A 6306-nucleotide genomic window follows, 5' to 3' on the forward strand; every position below is an offset into this window, starting at 1 on the left:
CGCTGTACAGATGACGTCGCACCATTGTAGGCGATGACATGAATTCCGCGGCCTGTCCGCAGTGACAGTTGCAGACGGGCTGCGGATCAGACAGCTACCATTGACTTCAATGGAAGCTGTCCACGTGGCATCCACACCGAAATAGAACATGCTGCGATTTTTCCTCCATGAGCGGAAAATCGCAATAGATTTTTGCTTGTGGACAGGGAAAAGCAATTTTCTATAGCATGTCTATAGACAATATTTGCTGCGGAATCTGGAGGCAGCCCCTTTAAATATTTTCACCTTCCGCCTTATCTTCTCCGTAGAGACACTTTATTTTGTTGAGGTGCTTCATACAACTCGATGAATTCTTAGGGCCTATCCACATTGGCGTTTTCCCACCAGTGAAATACATTCACGATATTTGGCCCCCTATGGCCCATTAGGCTGTACACACAGGCGGCTTTTCACATGGATTGATGGTTTGTGTCAAAAAATTGCAACATGTCTTATTCTGGTCTGTATCTCAGACCAAGATCAGACATACAATGTCCACAGCTCGCAGGTATCAGGTAGTACATGGACGTCCAATGTGAGGTGTGTGCACGTTACACCTATGTGAATGGACCCTTGTAGACAATTCAGGCTTTCAGGCTTCATCACATTCTTGCCAACTTTTGAGAATGGCCATTGGTGGACTCCAAGGAGAGGAATAGAAAGCCACATGTAGCATAGTGCAAAGTGTTTGACCTTTGTGCCCTTCCCATTTATGTACATGGCCCCATTCAAGTTCTGTTGGTGATAAATCTGGCGACTGGGCAGCCATGGAAGTGTGACAATGTTGTGGGGGCACCTGTGACCCCCTTGTGTGTGCGGCCGAGCATTATCTTGCTGGAAGATGCCATGAGAGTTACACATGTGGCTACAGGATGTCCTGAACATATCACTGAGCTGTCATTATCCCTCGTATCACTACTAGGGGGGGCCGAGTGTCGTATGCGGTGGCCCCCCCCCCCACACCATCACACCAGCAGGGGGCAGTGTGCCGCTCCATAGTAAAGGCAGGATTGAGACGATCACCCCGAGGTTTTCCAGACACGAACACGGCCGTCGTCAGCGCCCAAACTAGACCTGGATTCATCGCTGAAGACAACCCGGTTCAACTCTGGAACAGCCTTGTTTTGCCATTCACTACAACGAGTGGGAGATGGTGGGTGTCAGAGGCATTACATGTAATGGGCGTTGTCAGACCAAATGTCCTTCCGACAAGCGCCTGGGAATGGTTTTGACAGACACAGGGGTGTAACGATGCTGTAGTACCCCAGAGTTGTGTACTCCAGCACTTTCCACAGGGTTAATGTGGTGTATGTTATGATGTTATAGTGTTCATAGTTCTCTGAGTTGTGTATACTGATTATATCCTCCAGCCCCTAGTGAGTACTGGTCACTTTACATCAGTCAGGGGAGTGTTTAGCCAGGTGTAAAGGGCCTGTGGTTGGTAGAATTCCTTGATAGGTTGGGTTAGGGTAACAGTACAAAAAGAGAAAGTGGGCGAAGTTAAGTCAGTCTTCTAGGACCAAGTGAGAAAAGTCCTAAAAGAAGCTGGGGAGGAACAAGGAGAAAGCCAGTGCAGTAAGAAGGAGAACATATAAGTGCGAGTACTCAAGAGCAAAAATTGCTCAATACGAGAGAAAAGAGGAGAGCAGAAGGAGATCTAAGTCTGCCATACATAGGCGCAGTAAGGAAGGAAATTAAGTCAGACAGAGGCACAGCCAGGGAGTAAAGCTGGAGGGAAAAGCACAAAGGATAGGTGTACTTCCCTGTGTCAAGCACCTGCGGAAATTATCAATTCCTGCAACTGTAACTGTTTATTCAAAAGTCATCTAATGTGAACTATATGCAACATGTCAAGTTACTTTCTTTTTCTGCTCTTGAGAAATAAAGCTGTTTTGGTTTACTTTTACACCCGACTCCTGGAGTCACTTCCTACCACCACTTCCATCTGCACTGAGGTACTATACTAAGCTCTCCAGGCAGGACAGAGGTCTCCCCCATTTTTGTTTAGTTCTCCATTTTTTTGCATTTATTATTTTGTTCAGAATGGGTCCCTACCCATCCAGGAGCTGGCATCACGACAAAATAACATCTTCCCCTACCCAACTTTGCGGGTAGCACCCCAATGGGTTATCACCATCTTACCCTGCCCGACCCCGCGGGCAGCACGCAATAAGAACTGCCAAATTTAGCCCTGTATGCAGCGTGCTGTGCCAGATCACGCTTGATTATGTTTTAAGGGAGCAGCAGAGCCACCGTGACCACCATCTTATTCCCCGCTGCTCTTCCCCCTATTATAGGTCTGCACTCAGTTTAGCTCACTGCAATGGTGGCACCTGTCCCTGGATCGCTGATAATGAAACAGTTGGAGCTGCTCATGCTTTCGGATTATCTGACGATCTTCTCTACTGGTGGTCTCTCAGGGTCCTGAGCCCGGTCACCTTGTGTGCCCTCACACATCCACTGGTTCCAACACTTCCTAACAGTCTGGTCAGATGTTCCTCTCTACTGGTGGTCTGCAGGGGGCGTCCTGAGCCCGGTCACCTTGTGTGCCGCCATCCACTGGTCCCATCACCCTGTAACAGTCTGGTCAGATGTTCCTCTCTACTGGTGGTCTGTCGGGGGTCCTAAGCCCGGTCACCTTGTGTACCCTCGCACATCTACTGGTCCCAACACCTCCTAATAGTCTGGTCAGAACGGCCCTGTGGGGTACAATTCATCGCAACGACCATCCAACTTCTCACACCCCAATAATGCGCCCCTCTCAGACTATGGTAACGGGGTGAAATCTCTTCTCTGCGTCATAGAGGTGTCTGGTGACCCACAAGCTCTACACAAGCGGAAGAAGTGGTCACTACACACAAGGAGCCTCTGTGAGCCTTTTATAGGCCGGGGGAGGGGGGACACACACCACATTTAGGGCCTCAGGTGACAAGACCGTTCATCTAATCACCCCACACCTCCCATCATTTACAGATCTACTGAGATGGAACTGCAGGACGACAGCAAAACAACAACTCCTTCTAGGGGCGGGATTGTTTTTTTTTTAACAAAGAGTGTAATAGAGACCTCAGACTAGTTATAGACCCCTTAAATAAAGTTTGCAACCCAGACTGAATATAGACCTCATATCAGACCCCATAAATAAATATGGACCTTAGACCAGACCCCCTAAATATTCAGACACCTGTCTAAATCCCCATAAAAATACAGACTCCAAACTACCATTTTATAGACTTCAGCGCAGACTTTCAGATATAGCCACCATGTTGTCTGTTGGCGGCGGGAGGCACAGGCGTGGGGACGGGGAGTTTTGGGGGTAATGGGAGATTGGCTGGCTCTACTGGGACATGTCCTCTTTGTCTGAGAGTCTCCTGGGCATTTGAGGGAGCTGAAATTAGGCATTTATGGTCTTGGTGCAGCGGTGTCACAACTCAGAACTATCACCTGGTAGTAGGGTTATGATAAAAGTGAACTAGGACTGACGCATTTGGGAGACTTTCCCATTCAACCCTATTGAAATCTGACTCCAGCAAGGAAAGAGTGTGGGATATGACATAAATATCTGATACATGGTGGGGTCCCATCTCTGTGGCCCCTTTTTTGCAATCCAAGCCCATAAATAGGGGAAAAAGCTGAAGACAAATGGCAGGTGGGCTAGGGGTGTAACCAGGGAGGGCCCGTGCCCTTGGTGCCAGCCTCTGCGCTGTGACCTGGCTGTTTAGATACAGGACCGGCACGGTGGATGGAAGCTTTGTCCTGTGAGAAGAAAAACGAATGGTAATTCTGCTGCTGATATCCATAGGAATTACAGAAACAGCAATCCCAACCTTGGATTCTGAAGCAAGCGTCGCCTGACTGACGGCTCTTCAACCGTAGGGAGCGGCGCCATAAATGGGATCTGCCTAGGGTTACCACCCAGCCAGTAAAACACCAGCTTGGCCGGTATTTTTTTTTTTACCAGCCCTATTACAGGCCGGTATTTTCAAAACCTGCACTGCCCCCTAGTGCCAGTTAACTCTCCTCCGGCAGGGGAAACACAGACCTGTAGAGCCGACAGATTCCAGGGCCCCCAATCATGTCATGTGATAGCCTGTGTGGGAGGAGTCAGGGATCAAATGACCACAGGGGCTAAGTAAATGTAGCACTCTACAGCAGTGGTAGGACTGCAGCTTTGTGTGTGTCAGGATGAATGTAGTGGAGCTTTGTGTTTGTGTTGGAGCTGTGGGGTTTTGGATAGATGGATTGAGTGAGTGAGTGGAGCTGTGTGTGTGGGGGTCAGGATGGATGTAGTGGAGCTGTGTGTGTGATGTGTGTGGAGGTCAGGATGGATGTAGTGGAGCTGTGTGTGCGATGTGTGTGGGGGTCAGAATCGATGTAGTAGAGCTGTGTGTGATGTGTGTAGGGGTCAGGATTGATGTAGTGGAGCTGTGTGTGTGATGTGTGGGGGGGTCAGGATGGATGTAGTGGAGCTGTGTGTGTGATGTGTGTGTAGGTAAGGATTGATGTAGTCCAGTTGTGTGTGTGATGTGTGTGGAGGTCAAGATTGATGTAGTGCAGCTGTGTGTGTGATGTGTGTGGGGGTCAGGATGGATGTAGTGGAGCTGTGTGTGTGATGTGTGTGGAGGTCAGGATGGATGTAGTGTAGCTGTGTGTGCGATGTGTGTGGAGGTCAGGATTGATCTAGTGGAGCTGTGTGTGCGATGTGTGTGGGGGTCAGAATCGATGTAGTAGAGCTGTGTGTGATGTGTGTAGGGGTCAGGATTGATGTATTGGAGCTGTGTGTGTGATGTGTGTGGGGGTCACGATGGATGTAGTGGAGCTGTGTGTGATGTGTGTGTAGGTAAGGATTGATGTAGTCCAGCTGTGTGTGTGATGTGTGTGGTCAGGATTGATGTAGTTCAGCTGTGTGTGTGATGTGTGTGAGGGTCAGGATGGATGCAGTGGAGCTGTGTGTGTGATGTGTGTGGGGATCAGGATGGATGTAGTGAAGCTGTGTGTGTGATGTGTGTGGGGGTTAGGATGGATGTAGCAGAGCTGTGTGTGTTATGTCTGGGGATCAGGATGGATGTAGCGGAGCTGTGTGTGATGTCTGGGGATCAGGATGGATGTAGTGGAGTTGTGTGTATGATGTCTGTGGATCAGGATGGATGTAGCAGAGCTGTGTGTGTGATGTCTGGGGATCAGAATGGATGTAGTGGAGTTGTGTATGTGATGTCTGGGGATCAGGATGGATGTAGCGGAGCTGTGTGTGTGATGTCTGGGGATCAAGACGGATGTAGGGGAGCTGTGTGTGTGATGTCTGGGGATCAGGATGGATGTAGAGGAGCTGTGTGTGATGTCTGGGGATCAGGATGGAGGTAGCGGAGCTGTGTGTGTGATGTCTCGGGATCAGGATGGATGTAGCAGAGCTGTGTGTGTTATGTCTGGGGATCAGGATGGATGTAGCGGAGCTGTGTGTGATGTCTGGGGATCAGGATGGATATAGTGGAGTTGTGTGTGTGATGTCTGGGAATCAGGATGGATGTAGCGGAGCTGTGTGTGTGATGTCTGGGGATCAGGATGGAGGTAGCGGAGCTGTGTGTGTGATGTCTCGGGATCAGGATGGATGTAGCAGAGCTCTGTGTGTTATGTCTTGGGATCAGGATGGATGTAGCGGAGTTGTGTGTGATGTCTGGGGATCAGGATGGATGTAGTGGAGTTGTATGTGTGATGTCTGGGGATCAGAATGGATGTAGTGGAGTTGTGTGTGTGCGATGTGTGGGGGTCAGGATGGATGTCCGGACGGTGCTGCAGTGACAAGAGTCGGGACCCGAGGAGGAGAGCGGAGGAGCAGTACATGCGGAACGAGGTATGCACCATGTACTGCATGTAATCTTGTATGTTTAGGTGGTATATGTTATACCAGCTGTACATATTATTACATACAGGACATATCTACCTTACATCAGCATCACAGTATACAAGGGAGGTATATTTAGTGTGAATCACACTAAACATCATCTACTCGTGAAAACACGCTGGCCTGGATCCCACACATGCGCACAGCCGCTGGACGGGAGCCAGGAGATAAAGGAGGGAAAAAATGCAGCAATAAGCCACGCCCCCGGCACCCCCCCCTTTTTTTTTTTACCATGGCCGGTATTTTTTTGTGACAAAGGTGGCAACCCTTGGTCTGCCATATACCGCACCGTGTAAGGGCAACATATAATGGTCACAGGTCCGCGATCCTCGCAGCCGCAACCACACGGCTACAGGAGTGATTAAAGA

Source organism: Eleutherodactylus coqui, chromosome 8, assembly GCF_035609145.1.
Source record: "Eleutherodactylus coqui strain aEleCoq1 chromosome 8, aEleCoq1.hap1, whole genome shotgun sequence".
Classification (NCBI taxonomy): Eukaryota; Metazoa; Chordata; class Amphibia; order Anura; family Eleutherodactylidae; genus Eleutherodactylus; species Eleutherodactylus coqui.